At 38.7% G+C, this 23,640-nt stretch overlaps 1 pseudogene; it reads left to right on the forward strand.

Moving 5' to 3' along the window:
- The first annotated feature begins 1,010 nt into the window (after positions 1-1,010).
- On the forward strand, positions 1,011-1,108 carry LOC116899898 (annotated as a pseudogene).
- Positions 1,109-23,640: the final 22,532 nt, after the last annotated feature.

Genomic DNA, 23,640 nt, shown 5'->3' on the forward strand with positions numbered 1-23,640 from the left:
CTATAAGGATTATAATACAAATGTACTCTGTTTGTTTTGTTACATATATTTATACACTATATATATGTGTATATATATGTGTATATATATATAATTTAAACATATATTGGGACATATTTTTCTGAAAATGCTTGTTAGTACATTTTTAAAAGGGATAGTCTTTCTCTATCCCAGCTTGTTCGCAAGTAAATGAGACTGAGACAATAAGCTTTATTTAATAGACTTCCGGCATAGTAGCTGAGCCATTATTAATCTATTTGATTCTGCTAAGCTAATCTGCCTACCTCCCAGGCAAAATTTCCGAGATACTTGCATTTTATTAATTATCTCTGGCTCTCTCTGCTCCAAAGTGTGTTCTCATGGTGTCTCTCCACTTTCTCCTCTTGGTGACTCCTAAGTTCTCTCTCTCTACCCCTTCCCTGGCTGGAAAATGAAGTCTAACCCTGCTCTCTGCACTGCTCAGCCATTGGCTGATCAGCTTTTACTGACTATTCAGAGAATGAATAGGGAGCAATGTTTACACAACACTAAAACCGAAAGGTTCTTAGAATAAGCATTACAATGTCTTGTCCAGATTGCAACCAGGTATGGGGTAAGAGAAATCAGTACTTAAATAATACAAAGATAATCTTTACACAATGAACAATAACGTTACACCTATAAATGCTGATATATTCTTTGCATAAAAAGGTAGATAATTTAACCATTTGTTTTGGAGTAGAAGATATAGTAATTAACGTGTTTCTTTGTTTAAAGGCAATTCACACTCCTTAGTTACATGAAATGTACATACAATCTATTATAGTTCGTCTCCTGTGTCTGGTTGCTGAAAGCAAAAGACTGGATGGCTATATGCTTATATTATGAAGAGAAACAAACAAATGCAGACTAAGAGACTAGAAGAAACTTCGAACAGCCAGGAATAGACCAATCATCATCATCATCATCATCATCACCACCACCACCACCATCATCATCATCATCATCATCATCATCAAACCTGTTGCAAATCTGTCACATATTCATCAGTAGATGGCAGCAAAAAGAGGTTATATCTATACCCAGTGCTCTGACCTATGAACATCTGAATGATTAGTAGCTTAACACTCCCTAAAAAATGAGGAGTGGCCTGAAACGGCCCCTAGTCTAGTGCCAGGTAGACCATACAGGAGCTCGCCAGAGATGGCTTTCAGTCTGACTCCAGGCAGGTCTGGATGGGTTTCCAGGATGAGGATCAAGCCAGAAAACTGGAGATTAGAAGAACCCTGCCTGGGACCACCATCCAGGCAGGAGTGAGCCCAAGACAGACTGCCTGTCTTAGTCAGAGTTTCTATTCCTGCACAAATATCATGACCAAGGAGCAAGTTGGGGAGGAAAGGGTTTATTCAGCTTACACTTCCACATTGCTGTTCATCACCAAAGGAAGTCAGGACTGGAACTGAAGCAGGTCAGGAAGCAGGAGCTGATGCAGAGGCCATGGAGGGATGTTGCTTACTGGCTTGCTTCCCCTGGCTTGCTCAACTTGCTCTCTTACAGAACTCAAGACCGCCAGCCCAGGGACGGCACCACCCACAATGGGCTGGGTCCTCCCTTCAACCCATCTTGATCACTAATTGAGAAAATGCCTTACAGCTGGGTCTCATGGAGGCATTTCCTCAACTGAGGCTCTTTTCTCTGTGATAACTCCAGCCTGTGTCAAGTTGACACAAAACCAGCCAGCACACTACCTTGAAAGGGATCATTAGGGCAAGCTGGGCAAGGAGTGAGCCTACGATGACCACCAGACTGATACTGTCCCCCCCCCAAACCCCGACAGTGAGTTAGCCTGAGATGACCACCAGTCAAACACTGTGCTGTTTTGGGTGGGGGGGACCATGATTGAGATGACTCCCTTCCCAGTGCCAGAATGCATGAGCAAAACAGAACACTCTTGAAAGTGCTCGTGGGATAACTCTAGAAACTCAGAGATAATGGTTTCCACTAAGAGAAGCAAAGAAGTGGTAGAGAAACAGAAGAGAAAGAAAAACAAAAGGATGTGGGCACAGTGAAGGTAGGCTGAGCTGGAGACTCGGTGGTGGTGAGGAACAGCTTGATCTGAGCAGCTGGCAATGCCACCTGGGACTGGTAAATTGCTGGCCCATGCTGCCACCAGGGTCGGGGGAGCATGTCTGGTCCATGAGTCCTGCAGTAGCTGGGGTCTGTTACCACGAAATGTCAGGTCAATTTCTGGGCTGCCCTCTGAACACATGTTGTTGTCCAAGGGTTATATAGAACTGGCTCCAGTCCTCCTCTGAGATTTGTAGGAAAGCTGTCCCTGGAAGCATGAAAGTAGGAGAGGTGATGGAGCCCCTAGTCAGCTGGAGAGCTAACACTGAACACTTCAGGAGTTGCAGGTGAGTTAGCCCTGAGCATATGAACAGGAGGGCCCTACCACTCATCCCCAAAGCAGTGGCATGGACGAGGAAGATATACCCTCCTACTTCCTCACCCCTTAGCAACTGTGGCAGGTGGGAGAGCTGGGAACAGGAGAACTGCCCATGTCCCTCACCTATTGCAAAACACCAGAGAGCTGGCCCTGTACCTTGCCCCGGAAGCAGAATAGAGCTGTCCCTGATTATAGGAGTTGTTGGTGAGCTGGCCCTCAGCTCATGGAAGCAGGAAAGTTGGCAGGGTGAACAGCTCAGATACCTCTCAGTCCTTGATCCAGGACTTTGACTTGGCCCACCCCAACATCTACCCAATTGATCTGCTGGAATGCATGAAAGATTGGGTCCTGCAGATCCAATAATATAGGCTCTCCCTGACTGAAGGCAACAACAGGATATCTGAGTGAGGTTCCCATATTGATAGAGGAGCAGAAACCAGAGGCCTTGTAACAGATCAATAAGTCATTGCAATGAACATTTGCAAGCAAAGAAGTATGGACGAAAGTGTATACTGTGGGACAGACTGTGACATACTATAGTTTCTGCAGTGAGATCTTATTTTCTATGCGGGGGCAAAGGATGCAAGAGGGGAGGGCAGGTAAGGGGGGATGACTGGTATTGGAGCATGGTATGAAATTCACAAAAAACAATGAAAATAAAATAAAATAAAGCCTAAACAAGGAAATAGAAAAAAATCAACTCAATGCTCAAGGTCATTGTTCTGGAAAAATCTTAGAAATAAACCATAGACATTCATTTAAGAAAGGCATACAATTACGCAAGAATATACACCAAATATTGAGTGGTCACTTGTAGGAAGTGTTAGGGTCCGTGACAATTCAATAGATAGTTGTACAAATAAGGTAATGTAACAAAACAAATGATGATTAATATTAAATGAATTTAATGAAGTAAAGTTTCTTAAAATATGTAATTAAACAGTATTTTACCTGTAGATAAAATATTAATCATTCAAATAAAAATGTCATTGCCTGTATACATTACAGACTTACACCACAGCCGCCATGAACTTGGTCTACTATAGATTCTGCTATTTCATTTGTCAGATTAGATGCTGCTTTCTCATTGCTTATAAAGCTCCAAGTTGACAAAAATAAACGAAGTCACAGTTTGCAGCAGGAAGAAGAGTCTGGGTGAACTGCTAAGAGGACTCTGTGGGGAACTCTACTGTCCCTACTGGGTAATCCTCCTGAGATCAGATCCTGATAGATCAATGTTTACTACATTAACAACACATGTTGAAATGTAACAGAATTTTTTTTACCACCAATCCAATATGCATTTCTTTAGGGAAAGTTTGAGATTCAAGAGGAGAAAGCCTGGTTTGTGTTCTCACAGGTTAGCAGTATTTCTCTCAGTGACGTTGACAGATCACAGCAGCTAGGCAATCCAAAGCAGAGCTTCTCTTAGTAATTCCAAATGATTGATTTCTGAGAATCATGAGAAAACTGAAGAGAGAGCATAAGCTCACACAGCAAGGTCTAAAGAAACAAAAGAAAAGGAAATTATTTCCTTTCGTCTCTTGGCTACATAAAATACGTGAGAGTTGGCCGTGAGACGGTGTGTGCTGTGTGTGTGTGTGTGTGTGTGTGTGTGTGTGTGTGTGTGTGTTATGTGTGTGATTGTGGTGTGGTGTGTTTGTGTGTATGTGTTTGTATGAGTTCTGTGTAGTGTGTTTGTATATGGTATGTGTGTAGTATGTGTGAATATGTGTGTGGACTGTGTTGTATGTTTGTGAATGTGTGTGTATATGTGTGTGTGGTATGTATGTGGTGTATGTGGTGGTATGTCTGTGGTGTGTATGTGTATGCATATGTGTGTGCTAGTGTGTGTGTGTTAGTGTGTGTGTGTTAATGTGTGTGTGTGTGTGTGTATGTTAGGATGTGTGTGTGTGCCAGGGTGCATGTGTTCTATTTTACAGGTACCATTGAATTTTCAGTTGATTCTCAAAGACAAAACAAGCAATGATCTCAGCACTGGGAGTGAACAATTCCAACATTCTCTTCACCTGTTCTTCCAACTCCCCTTGTTCATTAATGGAAAGCATAAAAGAAACAGGCTGATTCATGAATATCTCTGTCTCCTGGGATTGCAAAAGTAAACCAGTGCCGGGCAGTGATAAACGCATGCAAACACAAACAGTGCAGCCTCTCCACAAGCTGCTTTTCTGCTTTCAGTGCATGAGGAAGCAATTCAAAACTAAAGCAATGGCAGAATTAGGAAGTGAAAATCAGTGCTCGGAATGCTTGCTCCGACAAACATAATAGGGATGATGGAAAAAGTATTAATAACAAATGGTAGACAAACCGTGGACCTTGTGTGCCTAAGCTGTCAGTGGTAACTCTGGCTGTAAAGTTGATATTTGAGCAAAGTCTTTACTGACATATTCTGGAGATTCCCTAAAATGTATGATTATAATCAAATCACCAATTAGATTTGTAAGGAAAAGTAATTAAACAAAATTCTACAGTTATAATATAAATAGAATGGGAAGTTTCATTAGGACACATGAGAAATCTAAAAGTACAGAATGTTCAGATGGTCTCGGGACAGTTTAATTTTATTAATAGTGTATTCTAATTTGTCTTCAAATAAGAACCTATTTTAAGCTGAACTACCACAGGTGGTTCTGTGATTGGATTTAAGGCAAAAGGTTGACTGACAATCTGATAGGCACAGAGTGCGTTCCAATGACTATTTGTTGCAAATTCAAATTATGTTAGAAAATATTTGACTTGTTTGAATATGTAGCTGAGGCTGAGACGTGTAAAGGAATCACAAGTTTCTTTCACTCCTGAACTATCTTGCCTAGACTCGTGCATGTTAATGTAGTAGTTATTTTTATTTGAATAATTATAAATATCAAATTTATATCATGATTTAAGAAGTATGAAAAAGCTAAGAATTCTCTTTTCCTTTAAGTGTATATAAAGTGAATGATATTGAAACTTTTTTACTATAATGTCACTAGCATATATTTCTATACGAGTCTCTTTCATTTGCATGCTTTCTAGTCACTACTTTGACCAGGAACTTACTTCTGTGTTCTGAACAACGTGTCCTGTTTCACCAGTTTTCTGTATTACACATTTACTGGCTGAAGTACACTGCACAAACTCTAATATCTAAGGATATCATTGCAGCAACAATTAAAAGCATTTGGCTGATTAGAAACAAGGGAGATTTTTTTAAAGCTCTCTCATTTAAGTCAAAATAAATGCAGCATTTAATTTGCAGAAATTTGTACGAATTTATGTAATGGGAGTTAAGAAAATAGCTTGAGCCTCGGATCGTCAGTTTAGTAGATTTCTCTTGACAATATGATGCATATTTAACATCCAGTGAGGCTGGGAGACGACAATGAACATCTATTATTAGGGTAAAAATTCTCGGGCTTGAAAACGATCATGATAAAGCCAAAAACTCATGCTTCTTAAAATTCCATACTGAACCATGGGTCTTGCCATGCTCTCTGTTTACAGGAAGTAATGGTAGATTTTCCCTACTGGAAAATCTCATACACGCATACCTGCAAGTTTTTGGCAACTGCTTTTATGCTCTGGCATAAAGAACATAGATATGTTTGGTGTGTTGCAAAGTGCAGATGTTTCAGTCCTTCTTAAAAGGGGGAATAAAAATATTCATAGGAGAAAATATGGAGACAAATTTGGAGCAAAGACTTAAGGAATGGCTATTCAGAGTCTGCCCCATCTGGGGATCCAGCCCATAAATAGCCACCAAACCCAGACATTATTGATGAAGCCAAGAAGTGAGTGCTGACAGAGCCTGATATAGCTGTCTCCTGAGAGGCTCAGCCAGAGCATGACAAATACAGAGGTGAATGCTAGTAGCAAACCATTGAACTGAGAACGGGGTCCCCATTGGAGGAGTTAAAGAAAGGATTGAAGGAGCTGAAGGGGCTTGCAATCCCCATAAGAATAACATTACTAACCAACCAGAGCTCCCAGGGACTAAACCACTCCCCAAAGACTATCCATGGACTGATCCATGGCTCCAATTACATATGTAGCAGAGGATGGCCTTGTTGGGCACAAATGGGAGGAGAAGCCCTTGGTGCAGTCAAGGCTGGACCCCCAGTATAGGGGAATGTCAGGGTGAGGAAGTGGGACAGGGGGTGCTTGGGAAGGGGGAACACCCACATAGAAGAAGGGGGAGGGGGAGGAGTTAGGGAGTTTATGGATAGGAAACTGGGAAAGGGAATAACATTTGAAATGTAAATAAAAAATTAGCCACTAAAAAAAATAAGTTAAAGGGTGTGTTGTTAACTACTATTGTTGCTCTGTTTTTACTGAATAAGGTTCCATACTTGAAATCCCCAGTCCATTTCTCTGTAGATTAATATTTTGATTATTTCTGATCACTTCTATGTGGCAACTGTAAAGAAATGGTCCATTGCATCCGTCACAAGTATGTGTGCAAATAGAGGTAAAAAAATATTTAAAACTTTGTGCGTATGTGCGTGTGTGTGTGTGTGTGTGTGTGTGCTCATTTTTATTTTCTTTTTAAATTGTACATCAAGGAATGAAAAGATAGCTTAGTAGTTGAGAACTTTGGCTAATTTTTCAAAGAATCTGTTTTTATGTCTACTGTCCACATGGCTGCTAATAACCTCCTGTAACTCCCACAAACAAGGCATGTGACACTTTAGGATACCCTTATATACATTCTCACACTACTCCCTATACAGATGTGCAAAATTTAAATAAAAATGAATCTTAGTGCTACAAAATTAAAGCACATACAAAAATAATAAAATTAAATTAAATTAAAAACCTGTGGTGTCATTAAATGTTACTCAACTACTCCTGAACATGAGGCCTGCCATGGAGTAGTTGATATACTCAGTGTCTACTAGAAAAGAATTATTTTTCCTCTTCTAGCAAGTATAGATGACAGTTCAGTTCCTTAGCTTTACCCTGGGGGTTAGGCATTCATTCATTCATTATTTTATTCATTCATTCGTTTTTCAGAATATTAAAAATAAGTATAATAATATAGTACGAAAAATTATCACATCAGAGTTGATCAAGACAAGTGAAGGAGAAAAGCCCCTGAGAAGGCGCAAGAAAAAAAAATTCGGAGATCCATTAGTTTTCACACTCAAGATCCCATTAAAACACTAAACCACCATCCCACAGTTCCCTGCACCCAAATCCTTTAGGGAAGTGAGCGGACCACCCAGGAATGCAGACATCCTGTGACGGCAGGACAGACTACAACATCTGCACACCTCGGCCCACATCGCTGGTCCAAGGGGAAACTGGACAGTGCCTCTGGATAGAGGGATATAGGAGCCAACATCCACCAGTATCCACGGTTCTGGTCTGCGCTCAGGACCAAACTGAACCTGCCAAACAGATCCAAATCCCAAATCCCATGGGGGGAGAGCTGGACCCTCAGAAGTGTGGATACTCCTGAGAAGTCAGAGGAGAATACCCTCTGCCCACAGTCCAGACCCAAGAGGAGCACTGACATACCTGGAATCAGAGTACCTGTTCTCAGGAAAGACTGAAAGAAAACAGGAAAACTGTTCTACAGGAGTGCTGACACGGAGGGCTACAGCAGGGTCAAGTCACTCTCAGAAACAGCAAGACAAGGAAACACCAGAGACAACCCAATGGCTAGAGGCAAGCACAGGAACCTAAGCAACAGAAACCAAGACTATTTGGCATCATCAGAGCCCAGTTCTCCAACCAAAGAAAATACTGGATATCCAAATACACCAGAAAAGCAAGATTCAGATTTAAAATCACATTTTTTGATAATGATGGAGGACTTTAAGAAAGACATAAAGAACTCCCTTAAAGAAATGCAGGAAAACACAAGTAAAGAAGTAGAAGAAGCACTTAGGGAGGAAACACAAAAATCCCTGAAAGAATTACAGGAAAACACAACCAAACAGGTGAACGAATTAAAAATGGAAATAGAAACAATAAAGAAAGCACGAAGGGAGACAACCCTGGATATAGAAAACCAAAGGAAGAGACAAGGAGCCGTAGATACAAACATCACCAACAGAATACAAGAGATAGAAGAGAAAATCTCAGGGGCAGAAGATACCATAGAAAACATCGACACAACTGTCAAAGATAATGTAAAATGCAAAAAACTCCTAGCCCAAAACATACACAAAATCCTGGAATGATTTCGTGAGAAGATCAAACCTAAGGATAATAGCTATAGAAGAAAATGAAGACTCCCAACTAAAAGGGCCAGTAAATATATTCAACATAATTATAGAAGAAAATTTCCCTAACCTAAAGAAAGAGATACCCATAAACATACAAGAAGCCTACAGAACTCCAAATAGATTGGACCAGAAGAGAAATTCTTCCTGTCACATAATAGTAAAACGCCGAAGGCACAAAACAAAAAAAGAATATTAAAAGCAGTAGAGAAAAAGGTCAAGTGACATATAAAGACAGACCTATAATAATTACAACAGGCTTCTCACCAGAGACTATTAAAGCTAGAAGATCTTGGACAGATGTCATACAGCCCCTAAAAGAATAAAAATGCCAGCTCAAGTTACTGTATCCAGCAAAACTTTCAATTAACATAGATGGAGAAACCAAGATATTCCATTACAAAACCAAATTTACACAATATCTTTCTACAAATCCAGTCCAACAAAGGATAATAGAAGGAAAACTCCAACAAAAGGAGAGAAACTACCATACAGAAAGCAAGAATATAATTTACTTCCAATGAAACCAAAAGAGAGACAAACAAACATAATTCCACCTCCAACAATGAAAATAACAGGAAGTGACAATCACTATTCCTTAATATCTCTCAACATCAAGCACTCAATTCCCCAATAAAAAGACATAGACTAACAGCCTGGATACCTAAGGACTCAGCATTTTGCTGCCTACAGGAAACACATCTTAGAGACAAAGACAGACACTACCTGAGAGTAAATGGCTGGGAAACAACTTTCCAAGCAAATGCACCTAAGAAGCAAGCTGGAGTTGCCATTCTAATATCAAATAAAATTGACTTTCAACCAAGAGTAATTAAAAAAGATAAGGAAGCACACTTCATATTCATCAAAGGAAAAATCCACCAAGATGAACTCTCAATCCTAAATATCTATGCTCCAAATGCAAGGGCACCTACATTCATAAACGAAACCTTACTGAAGCTCAAAGCACACATTGCACCTCACACAATAATAGTAGGAGTTTTCAACACCCCACTCTCATCACTGGACAGATCATGGAAACAGAAATTAAACAGAGATGTAGAGAAACTAACAGAAGTAACTGCATATGTAGCAGAGAATAGCCTTGTTGGGACACCAGGGGAAGGGGAAGCCCTTTGTCCTGCGAAGGTTGGACCTCCAGTGCAGGGAAATATGGGGGGGCAGTAAGGAGGATGTATAGGAGGAATACCTGCATTGGGGAGGGGAGGGAATGGGGGCTAATGGACAGGAAACTGGGAAGGGGAAAAACATGTGAAATGTAAGAAATATATCTAATTAAAAAAAAACAGAACAGTAAACCAGAAGCCATATTATATATGCAGAGAACCTATAGATACCCACTCATGCCCTGTACTTGTTGTTTCAGAATCTCTGAGTTCATGTGAGCTTTTCTCAGTTGATTTGAAGGGCCTTGTTCTCCTTGTTTCCTCTGAACCCTGTGGCCCAGACACTATTACAGTATCTATCATTAGTAATCATTTTATCATTATATTGCTCTCTCTTTGTTTAGAGCATACTATTTGATCTTACCCTAGCTCCCTGAGTTATCTATTTGGTTACAATTTGTGTTTGGGGGTGGGGCTGTTAAGAAACAACTTAAAGTTGGGTGGGTAGGGAGTAGGAGAGGATCTTGAAGGACTTGGGGGTAGGGAAAAATAGGAACAAAATATGTTTAAATTTAAAAATTGTTCAAAAAAGTAAAAAGATCACAAAATAATGAGAAACTCCACAATGCTCAATACTATTTCGTGGAAGCATTTGGTGCTTTTGATGGGTAATGTGCATGCTAAATACCTTCAGTCATTGAACAGCAAGGAACATCAACATTCTCCAGGGTGCTGTGCTCACTCAAAGCATTTAGGATCTTTTGTCACTCTTTGAATTGCCAGACTGCCTCTACTACACTCTGTAAATCATCAGTTGTATTTTAGGACTTCAAATGTAAATGATTTTACCTCTGATTGTTCTATCATAGTGGTTCTAATTCAGCTTTCCTGCTGTGCAAAGTCTTGGTTCAAGTTGAGATAAACTTTCACTCAGCCTAAGCAAGTTGCATTTTGTAGTGTAAATAAATTTATCTCTCAAAAAAAGACAATACATATTTTCAGCTTTTTTTGTCACCATGAATGAATAAAAGTAATAAAAAATGAAAATAAAGCTTAAATGTTTTCTCCAGTGTGTATTTTAGATGAGTACCTCACTCGATATTCATAAGAGTAGTTTCTCCTTTCAGTAGATTGCAATTAACACAGAGACCAACTGGACAATGTACAGAGAGTGAGAAATTTTCAAGGACTTTGTCCTAAATGGGATTTTTTAAATCAAATTCCTCACTTCAATGCTCAGGGGTCTATGGAAAAAGAAGACAGAAGACTGTAAGACCCAAGGTGATGGATGACTTCATAAAACAGTATCTTCCAGGCTAAGAAGGACTGATGCATGGTCACAACTCACAGAGACTGTGACAGCACACACAAGACCTGTAAAGGTTCACACAGAATGACCATGCTACTGAGAGGGAGAAGCTGACACAAACTCAAGGACCTACCCGTAACTAAGAAATTATTGCTACACACAGGTAAAGACAATATCAGTTTTATCCAATGGAGTGTCACTGAATACATCAAACACACTCCATTGGATAAGCTCCATGCCCGGGAGTAGATGACCAACATAAAGCAAACTCCATTTGTGTATGTATGTGGGGAGAGTGGGTGCTTAATTTTGTTTGTTTTCAGTTTTACTTTTGTGTGCAGTGTGTGTGTGTGTGTGTGTGTGAGAGAGAGAGAGAGAGAGAGAGAGAGAGAGAGAGAGAGAGAGAGAGAGAGAAAGTTGGATGGGTTAGGAGCTAGGAAAGATTTAGGAGGTAATGGAGGGGGGCAAAATCCATTGTATGAAGATTAAAAAGAGACAGATAAAAAGAAGAAAGTTTGCTCATTTACACTGAAGAAGAAATGGCAATCCAAAAAGTACAAAGAAAGAAGCTCATCAAGATAAGTTGATGAATGGATGAGTTTATTGGAAGTTACTGTGAATGAAAATTCCTGGAACAAAGCTACATCTGCAAATGTCTTATTGGCTTTAAACTCCAGTGATGTGGAGAGGTGAATGCTGGCTGTCCAGAGCCTTATTACAGTGTTACAGATGCAATTTTTAAGACCTCTCAATAGCCAAACCTTGCCAGATAAGACCTGACAAACTGTGTCTAACAGATAAATGTTATTTGAAATGTATGAACAAACCCTTAGGTTCCACCAAACAAAAGGCTATGGATATTGTCAGAGAATATGTAAGGTATGCAATGGTTTTCTCCAATTTATTATAACCCAGTTATCACATGTGCCTACCAACACACATTAAAAACGTGTTCATGGCTTTCTTTGTTCCGTTGCTATAAAATCTTCATGAAACTGCTTCCGCATTGGAACATGGGGTTTAGTGATAAGTTAAATCTGTATTCCTGGGTTATGTTCACTCTTCTTTGAATTCAGAATAAACTGACCTTAATTTTCTTAAGAAAAAATAAAGCAAACTTTAATTCACTCTTAGGTACTTTCATGTAATCAAGGTAGCTGATATTTCTTTTTTTAAATGCAAAACTCTGGGCTTTGTGTCAAAGGAGTTTAAAAGTAATTCCAGTGCTTTATATACTCCTTTCTCTCATATCTATCAAATCTACTTATCTATCTGTAGTTCTATACATAAACATTACTATAACTGTGTCCATATTGAGAGCTCGCTGCTGCAATAATAACAGGTTTCCTAGTGAGAGAAGTCTAAGCTTAAGTTGCATCACTGAAGCTTCCCACTACACTGTAATGGTTTCACAGATGCCCATCCATGTACCTCATGTCCCCAGAAACTACTTACGTTAAAATGTAAGCAAAAAAGGAGTGGATTGACGCATTTGTGATCCTATGCAAGCTTTACAACGAAGCCTTTTCAACCAGTAAGAGCAAGTGAAATTATTGTATAACTGTCTAATTTATATGTTAAAATCTTATATGAGTTTATGGCACACCTCCTTCAGCTAGGGTCTCAAAATAAAGTATAGCCTAATATAGAAGAAGCACTACATTTTCACAAGTCTTAATTATGGCATTAATTAATGTCTTTTTTTTACATTATTTCATTTATATTGGCAATTACATTAACTCACATATCCTTAAACACTGTGTATAGAGGATTCACAGTTCTGCGAGCTGTTATTTTGATGCTGGTTTTGTAGGATGAGATCTTTATAAATCTTACTTAAGATGGTTGAAATTAATATTCTATTATCTGTAACCACCATAATGATATTGAATCTATGCTACTGAATGATACATAAATGACACTGTAGCTGTGGATAACGTAAAGATGTGTGCATTATTCTGTATTTACAACATTAGATTTTAAACCTAAGAGAATATGACCACTTAAAATAAATTACCAGTAAAAATGCCTACCAACACTCATTTCATTAGCAGATATACTGAGCAATGCCTTTATTAGGCTTCCGCAGTAAGAACGGCCGAGAGAGACACTTGTTCATTTTCCCCAACCTGTGATGGCTGCGGTGCAATAGAAGGAGAATTTTGAGCAATGCCTTTATTAGGCATAAAAAACCGATATTGTTCCAGGATAGCTTAAATTATGAAATTTGGCTCTACAGCCACTTTGTATTATTCTCAGACACACGTTGATTAAATCATAACATTATACTTATTTTCCTTGAATTAGCTATACTAAAACATTTACAAAACATATCTGCATTTAGATTACAGTATCATGTTGCCTCGATTACAGCTTAAATCATTGTAAGTTTAAAAAAAACATAAATCCCTTTATAATGAAAATACCAAAGTTAGAAAATTAACCTAGTTTTTTTTTCTTTACCACAGGTTCAGTAGTATTAAAACTCTATATTCAAATTCTTATATACATAGATGTATATAAATGTGTATATATTTGGCTTTTCCTTGTTATTGTTTAATGAACTCAAGAGCTTCCATATTTTGAGCATTCATATCTTCCATGTATATGATACAGGACTGAGTGTTGAGGGACCTGCAGAACAAACTGTGGCTGTAAGCTACTTTCAGACATTAAGCTCAGCCTTTACGGTAAGAAAATCTGAGACACATTTGTTCATTTCTCCCAGCTTCAGACATTGCTGGTGTGTTTGTGGTGCAATGGAAAGAGACAGGGAGACCACAAACCATGAAGGGACCCCTGTACAATAGAGAACATGGTTTCTTTTTTACTTTCTTCCTTTAATTGAAAATGGATTTCTTTGCTTAATATATCTCAGTTTTGGTTTCCTCTCCCTCTATTCTTCCCAGTTCCTTCCCACTTCCTCTTCCACCTGGTTCCACCTCATTTCTGTCTCACTAGAAAACAGGCTTAAAACTTATAATAGTAAAATATTATTATAATATTATAATATTTTACAATATTGTTCTATAATAATAAAACAATAACTACCATTTCAGAGTTGGACAAGACGAACACACAGAAGGAAAAAAGCCCAGGAAAGACACACAAATCGGAGATTTACTCTTTGACTCACTAAGGAGTCCCATAAGAGCACTATTCCTGGAAGTTGGGTCACATGGTCCCTAAATGTCTTTGTGTGGAGAGGCAGCCTAATGCTTGCTATATAAATGTGGGCTTTTTTATTGCCTTTCATTTTCATTTGTAAACTAGAAAAAAGTTTATATATCCTACATGTTACTTTGAATTTAAAGATTAAATAAATAATTAAGAAAGTGTTATATACATATATCTCAAAATTAACATTCACTTGACATTCTAAAATCTATACCAGATCAGTCAGTCAAGGAAATTGCATAAGAACTGAGAGACTTTTTCACCTTCTGCCTGGTCCTTCTGCTGGGACAGACTGTTAGCTAGTCTGCTTCCTGGGAAGAGGCTATATCCTGAGACATACCAGAGTATTCAATGCACTCGGCATTTGGTTAAAAAAAAATGTCTAGAAGCCCCACAGCAGCTGCTGGGGGCCAGTGGACTGGAGGACTCACCTTCTTTCCAAAACTCCACCTGCTGGATATCAATCCTCTTCTGCCTGATCCTTTCTGCTGGGACAGATTGCTAGCTAGTCTGCTTCCTGGAACAAACTATATCCTGAGGCTTACCAGAGGACCTGCTGTACTCAGAACATTTGATATCATATCCTGAAGAATACCAGAAAAACCACTGCACTCAAACCATTTGATACCACATCCTAAGGTCTCCCAGGAAATCCACTGCACCCAGGAATCCACTGAAGGCATCCCAGGAGTTTCTCTGTACACAGGGCAACTGGGCAAATGACACACAGTCTGAAGACCTTCCAGGACTCTGAGGCATGCAGGGCAAGTGACCCAAAAGACTGAAAGCCTTCCTGAACTGCAGCTGCACACAAAGAAACAGAAACCACAGTCCATTGATTCCCCAACCCCCAGAGAACAGCTTCATACGCGACAACAGAGTGACTGCTCCTCTAAAGACCCAACACTCTAAAGGCCTCCCAGGAGATCTAATAAAGTCAGGACAACAAATCAGCAGCTTCTCTGCCCCTCTGAAGACCCTCCGGTTGGAAGGTCCATAGAAGGTCTGCTACAACCAGGGCCACAGGTCTACCAGAAGACCGGTTGCAACCCAGGGACAAAAGAGACAGATTCCAGACAGAGTAACCCAGACTAGCAAACACTAGGGATAACCAGATGGTGAGAGGCAAGCACAGAACCATAAGCAACAGAAGCCAATATATGTGGGCATCATCAGAACCCAGTTCTCCCACCACAGCAAACCCTGAATATACCAATACACCTGATAATCATATCTTATCCTATCTCATGAAGAAAATAGAGTCATTTAAGCAGGATATAAATAACTCACTGAAAGAAATATAGGAAAACACGGGTAAACAGATAGAAGTCCTTAAAGAGGAAACAAATAAATCCCTTAAAGAAATACAGCAAAACACAATCAAACAGGGGAAAGAATTGCTTAAAGTAGTCAAAGATATAAAAGTAGAAGTAGGAAAAAAATGAAAACACAAATGGAGGCAAACCAGGAAATGGAAAACCTAGGAAAGAGGACAGGAATTACAAATGTAAATATCACCAACAGAATACAAGAGATAGAAGAGAGAAGCTCAGATGTACAAGATACTATAGAAGAGATTTCTTTGACAAACGGTCAAAGAAAATTCAAAACATAAAAAAAAACAAAACTCCTAACCCAAAACACCCAGGAAATTCAGGACACAATGAAAAAACCAAATCTAGAATAACTGGAATAGAGAAAAATTAAGATTCCCAGCTCAAAGGACCTGAAAATGTTTTCAACAAAATCATAGAAGAAAACTTCCCCAACCTAAAGAAAGAGATGGCCATAAAGTTGCAAGAAGCCTACAGAACACCAAACAAATGAGACCAGAAAAGAAATCCTCTTGTCACATAATAGTCAAAACACTAAATGAACAGAACAAAGAAAGAATTTTAAAAGTTGCAAGGGAAAAGGGTCAAGTAACATGCAAAGGCAGACCTATCAGAATTATACCAAACTTCTCAACAGAGACTATGAAAGCCAGAAGAACCTGGTCCAAGGTCATGCCGATGCTAAGAGAACACAAATGCCAGCCCAGGCTGCTATACCCAGCAAAACTCTCAATCAACATAGATGGAGAAACCAAAATAATCCAGGACAAAACCAAATTCAAACAGTATCTAGCAACCAATCCAGCCCTACAGAGGATCCTAGAAAGAAAACTCCAATATAAGGAAAATACCTACACCAAAGAAAAGACAAGATATTAAGCATCTCACAATAAAGCCAAAAGGAGAAAATCACAAGCACATAAAACTACCTACAAAAACAAACATAACAGGAACCAATAGTCATCTGTCTTTAATATCTCTCAATATTAGTGGACTAAACTCACCTATAAAAAGACATTAGCTAACAGACTGGATATGCAAACAAGATCCAGCATTTTTCTGCATACAAGAAACACACCTCAATAACAAAGACAAACACTATCTCAGAGGAAAAGGATGGAAAAAAAGTCTTCCAAGCAAATAGTCCCAAGAAACAAACTGGAGTTGCTAGCCTAATATCCAATAAAATTGACTTTCAACCAGAAGTTATCAAGCATGATATGGAAGGACACTTCATACTCATCATAAGGGAAATCCACCAAGAGAAAGTCTCAATTCTGAAAATCTATGCCCCAAATGTAAGACCACCCACATTAATAAAAGAAACTTCATTAAAGCTCAAAACACACATTGACTCTCACATAATAGTAGTGGGGGATGTCAACACCCAAATAAATCAGTAGCCTTCCTTTATACAAATGATAAACAGGCTGGGGAAGAAATTAGGGAAACAACTCCCTTCACAATAGAAAGAACAGCTGGGGTAATCACCATCCCTGACTTCAAGCTCTACTACAGAGCAACAGTGATAAAACCTGCATGGTATTGGTACAGTGACAGGTTGATCAATGGAATAGAATTGAAGACCTAGAACTAAAACCACACACTTAACCACACTTGATCTTTGATAAAGAAGCCAAAAATATACAATGGAAAAAAGAAAGCATCTTCAATAAATGGTGCTGGTTTAACTGGATGTTTGTATATAGAAAAATGAAAGTAGACCCGTATTTGTCACCATGTACAAAGCTCAAGTCCTGGGGGATCAAGGACCTCAACATACAATCAGATTCACTTAATCTAATAGAAGAGAAAGTAGGAAAGAGCCTTGAACTCATTGGCACAGAGGAAATTTTCCTAAACAGAACTTCAAGGGCTCAAGCTCTAAGGCAAGAATTAATAAATGGGACCTCATGAAACTGGAAAGCTTCTGTAAGGCAAAGGACATAGTCAATAAGACAAATTGGCATCCTACAGATTGGGAAAAAAAATCTTCACTAATCCCACATCCAACAGAGGGCTAATATCCAAAATATATAAAGAACTCAAGAAGCTGACCAACAAAAAAACACACAACCCAATCAAAAAATGGGGTATAGAATAAACCAAGAATTCACAACAGAGAAGTATCAAATGATTGAGAAGAAAGAAATGTTCACCTAAAGAAATGTTCAAAGTCCTCAGTAATCAGGGAAATGCAAATCAAAATGACCCTGAGATTCCACCTTACACCAATCAGAATGGCTAAGAACAAAACCTCAGGTGAATACACATGTTGGAGAGGATATGGAGAAAGAAGAACACTCCTCCATTGCTGATGGGATTGCAAATTGGTACAAACCACTCTGGAAATCAATTTGGAGGTTCCTCAGAAAATTGAAAATAGACCTACCTAATGACCCAGAAATACCACGTCTGGGAACATACCCAAAAGATTTTCCAAGATGCCACAGGGGCACATGTTTCACTATGTTCATAGTGGCCTTATTTATGAGAGCCAGAAGCTGAAACGATGTCCCACAACAGAAGGATGGACACATTTACACAATGGTTCATTTACACAATGGAATACTGCTCAGCTATTAAGAAAGAGGACATCCTGAGTTTTGCAGGCAAATGAATGGAACTAGAAAATATCATCCTGAATGAGGTAAATCAGACCCAAAAGGACAAGAATAGTATGTTCTCACTAATAAGTGTATATTAGCCCAAAAAAGTATAGACTATCCAAGATACAGCCAACAGAACTCAAAAAGGTCAACAAGCTGAAGGGCCCAAGTAAGGATGTCTCAGTCCCAGTTGGAAGGAAGAAGAAAACAACCAAAGGGGAAAGGGAGGGAGGGAAAGACTCTCAGGACTCAAAGGGGGTGACCTTAGATGAAATGACCTACAGTGGGGAGAGGGAACTTATTGAACCCACCTCCAGCAGAAAGACAGGGCATCAAGTGAGAGATGGGGTTGCTATTCCACAGTCAAAGCTCTGATCCATAATTCTTCCCGTCTGAAAGAACTGCAGGGATGGAAATGGAGAAGACCCTAAAGAAAAGAAAGTCCAGCAACAGGCCCAAAGTGAGAGCCAGCTCAAGGTGAGGCCCTAAGACCTGACATCATTATTGAAGCTATGGGGTGTTCCCAAAAAGGGACTGATCATGACTGCTCTCCAAAGACCAAACAAGCAGCTGGAAGAATCAGATGCAGATGTGTGCACCCAACCAGTGCACAGAAGCTGCTCACCCCTCTGGTTGAATTAGGAAAAAACTGGAGGAAGCTCTAGGAGCAGCAGCAGTCTCAAGTAACCTGGACCCCTGAGATCTCTCAGACAATGGATCACCAACCAGGCAGCATATACAAGCCTGATGAGGCCTCTAACACATGTACAGCAGAGGACTCCTGGTCTGGGTTCAGTCAGAGAAGATGCACCTAACCCTCAAGAGACTGGAGGCCCCAGAAAGTTTAGAGGGCTGGTAAGGTGGGTGTGGTGGGGACATCCTTTTGGAGACACAGGAAGGGGAGGTGCACGGACAAGGTATGGGATGTGGAACCGTCGGGGTGGTGGACCAGGAGGGGAATAAAACCTGGAGTGTAAAAATAAATACTTTTTTTAATTTAAAAAAATTAAAATAAAGAAGTGAGAGTTTTTTCAGCAAAGTTCTAAGGTCCTTGAAGAAGGATCAACATAAATATCAGTTACAGCAGATTTGAGAAACCTTCACTGACCAATTGTGCCTATAATGTATTACTCAGAATTAAAGGGGAAAATGAAGAATTAGCGATGGATGTAGACTGAAAGGAGCAAGTAAACTATGTGCTCATTTTATAATTTATGAATATAATATTCAAACGTGCAAGCCAAATACCCAGTGTTTATAACAGGCAATCAATCTCATGTCATAAGCACAATGTGTTAGGAATTCATACAGCCACATTTTCAGAAAAGAAACTGTCCTGAGGCCATATGGCTAGTGATGGAGGAACAGGAGTCAGTCAGGCTATTTAGCAGCAAAGATACAGTCAAACACATGGTGATGGTGCCTCTGACATTGAGGCCAAAACTCTCGCACCGGAGAACAGGATAAGAAACAACTTCATGTAATCATAATCTTCATAAATAAACTTGCCCGAACACTTATTTTTTCCTCTTTCAATATCTGAGTTGGGAGAGTGGGCGAAGCTGATTTTAATTAGTAAATGTCAATTGTCTCAGACTCGTGGGAAATCCCATATGAAAAATATACTAACTTTACATATGCTATGTGTATTCCCTATATTGAACCAAAGGTCCAGATGCTGTTCCTGTCAGTAAGTGTTCCAGAACCCTATTGATTCTATGAGTTGTGGGTAGATGGTTAAAAGTCATATTCATAAAATATAGATTTAAGTTAATTAAAGTTTATTAAAAGAATTGATAGCATGAACATTGAATCAATGCTACTGTCATCTAATCATGGCTGCTCATTGGTTTAGTGCACTCAGAGTGTGAAACGGTTCGTGGTAGGAAGGTTATTGTTTCATGAATTTCATGGTTGATTGGAGGTATAAGAGTTTGCCAGACAGTCTTCCCCAGGTACACTTTCCATGATCTGAGAAAGAAATGTCTGAAAATTCTCTTATCCTCAGACTTACTAGACTTTCATAGCATTTTTAAAGGAGGTCAACAAAATCATTAGTCACCAAGAGGGAAGATAAAGTTTACATGCAAGTATGAGTTTAGAGATATCCTCTGCCTCACTTAACTTACTGACTGTCCTGCATATTTTTGCTTAAATTCTGAACTGTGTGAAAGCTTGCACCTTCTTCCTTGAACATTCCATAGAGACCGTTACACTAAGTTACACCTTATCCCCCAAACAATATCTGATTAATATAGGTCACTAGATTTGAGATTTTATTACTATTAAAGCACAAAGGAATTATACTATCAAGCTTATGGCCTTGTCATAAAGAAAATGGCTTTGTCATAAAGAAAAAACATAATTTTGGTCTACATTTAAAATTAAAAGATAACTCTAGAGACTTTACAATGTTTTTTCTCTTTCCTAAAGTTTTCCACGCATGATCCAACAAAGATTATACCAACATCATCACAGCCCAAGGCCGCATCACTTCAGGATAAATTCACTTTCTGTAGTTTATCAAGGTCTTTTCTTCCCACTTATGTCTAGAAATGTGTTATATTTGTAAGTATCTATTTCAAGCCAGTTTCAGAGATTGCAAATTCATCCTTTAGGTTGTGAATTTTACTACCCCTTCTCATTTATTTCCTCTGTAGAAGACAGTTCAGGGATTCTAGGACTTGTAAATTATTAAAATATTTCTTACTTGTAGACGTGTACTTTTTAAGAGCACATTTCAGTGGAGTATGAACACATTCAGAACTGTGTATCACATATGTTCATAACGATGGATTTTCTCAGATATATTCAGTAACGAAGCACATGCATAAATGATTCTATTAGGAGAAAGAATTGAAAGAGAAGATTTATATGCATGAATGATCCTCCAATTTAACTCCAAGCCATTTGCCTCTTAATACATGTATTATATTTACACAGAGTAGACTTTCATGAGGAATATTGCTTACTATGCAGGTGGATGATTTCTTTATTTCTTTTTGTGTTTCTGTCTCCTTTATTTTCTTTAGTACGTATTTTTTGAAAATATATTTATACAATTCCATCTTTCTTCCCCCCTCTTTAAATCAGTCCCATACAACTGTTCTTAACTCTTTCAAATTAATTGACTTTTAATTTAATTGCTTGATCTCTCTCTGTCTATCTATCTCTCTCTGTCTTTGTCTCTCTCTGTCTCTCTGTCTCTATCTGTCACTGTCTCTCTCTCTCTCCCACACACATATTTCCAAATTTAAATGTATGTATTCATTAATTTATTTGCCTTATGAGGCCATGCCTCACGTCTCTAACTTAGTCTCAAATTCACCAGGTGGCAAATGATCTTGATCTTGTAATCATCCTACATCCACCTTGCGAGGCTACAAGTATGTGCTGGCATGCTGGTTTTGACTGTTTTCACTTCTCCCACTGGTGCTTAAGAGTTACTCACACAATATTGAGGAAATATGTACTCATCACTATTAATGTGTGCAATTTAATCAATTAATATAGCAATCATTTATATCACTCTACTTGATATTGTGATTCTTCGGTTTTCATAGCTTTAGTAAATGTGTTTAGATGAGTAAAGAGAAGAGGAAGAGGATGCTCTCTCCATTCATTTGCATCGAGTGCAGTGATTGTGCATTGGGGTTGAGGTGGATTGGGGCATCCGCAAAGAATGATGGAAATACCGGAGGGTAAAGCTATGACAATGAATACATCAGCAGCTGAGTCCATTAGCTAATAACATGCATTGGTAAGCAATATTACATTTTAGAGGATGGAGTGTACACTATCAAATAATAATCTAACTTTTGTCAAATTGCAAATAATATTATAGCACTATGATATTATACCTGTGATACTTTCTCTATGCTTGGCCCAGGGAGTGGCACTCTTAGGAGGTGTGGCCTTGTTGAGTAAGTGTGTCACTGTGGGTGCGGACTTAAGACCCTCATCCTCGCTGCCTAGAAGTCAGTCTTCTCCTAGCAGCCTTCAGATGAAGATGTACAGCTCTCAGCTCCTCCTACTCCATGCCTGCCTGGATGCTGCCATGCTTGCGCTTTGATAATAAACTGAACCTCTAAACCTGTTAGCCAGCCCCAATTAAATATTGTTCTTATAAGAGTTACCTTGGTCATGGTGTCTGTTCGCAGCAGTAGAACCCTAACTAAGACAATACCTATTTAGTAATTAAAAAAACCTGTGGCTCCAAATGCATGCGGTGTTCTGTTCCAACAATATAAAAACATGAAATTATTACTTCTGCTGAAAGTTTCCCAGTGTTTGTTTCCTCATTTACACTAACAATTTTTATCCTTTTTATCACGGATTTTAAATTTTAAGCATCTTTCATTTTTTATGAACTTTATTGATTTCTAAATTTGCAAACAAATCTCTCCCACACATAGATATTTTTGCTCTCCATTCGAGTTCTTCTCCTACTTTCACTGTTACCATACATGATCCTTAGAATAAGATGTGAAGCAAGGCTCCGGTTGCCTGCTTCAGCATAACAGAAACAATAGATGTGCAGACATCACAGGTGACGGAATGAGAGTGACCTACAGGACAATAAGACTTAGCAAATGCTCTGCTTGTTGTTTCTTGTCTATGTGGAAAAACTTCAGATTGTTTTGGTTCTTTTATTAAAAAAAACTTTATTTTATTTTACATTTAGTGTTTTTCTTGTGTGGTTTTGCTCAGCTCATGCATGTTTGGTGCCCATGGGCCTAAGACTGGCTTCTGACTCCCTATAATGAGTTCAAGGGAGTTGTAAGCCATGTGAGTGATGGGAATCAAACCTGGCTCTTCTATAAGAGCAGCCAGAGCTCTTAACCACTGAGCCATCTCTCTAGTCCCTGCTCTAGTCTTTCATTTTTCTTTTCTGTATCTCTAAAATTTATTATTTTCAGCCTATCGGATCATCAAATATTCAAATCTTTATTTAAAAATGATACCACCAACCATAATTTATAAAAAGTATCAAATCTTTAGGTGAAGCATATTTAAAACAGGACCTCAAGAGGTGGCTCAGTGATTAAGAATGCTCAGTGCTTTTGACCTGAATTCTGTTCAGAGTATCCAAACTGCAGTTCACAAACACTTGCTATTCCACCTCAAGGAGGATCCGAACTTCCTGGGCCCACGGATCTCTGCATTGATGTACATACACAGGGACACAAACATATAGAATATAAAACTTAAAACTTAAATATGAATATCCTTTATGGTGAAGTTTAAAATAATAAAAAGTTATATATACTTGTTATATATTATGTTTTATGCTGTATGTTACATGCTATATTGTTATATGTTATATGTTATGTGTTATATGTTGTTTGTTGTATGTTAAATGTGGTATGTTATATGTTATATTATAGAGTATATATTATTATATCTTATACATATATGTTATGTTATGT

Source organism: Rattus rattus, chromosome 4 (genome assembly GCF_011064425.1).
Source record: "Rattus rattus isolate New Zealand chromosome 4, Rrattus_CSIRO_v1, whole genome shotgun sequence".
In the NCBI taxonomy this organism is placed as follows: domain Eukaryota; kingdom Metazoa; phylum Chordata; class Mammalia; order Rodentia; family Muridae; genus Rattus; species Rattus rattus.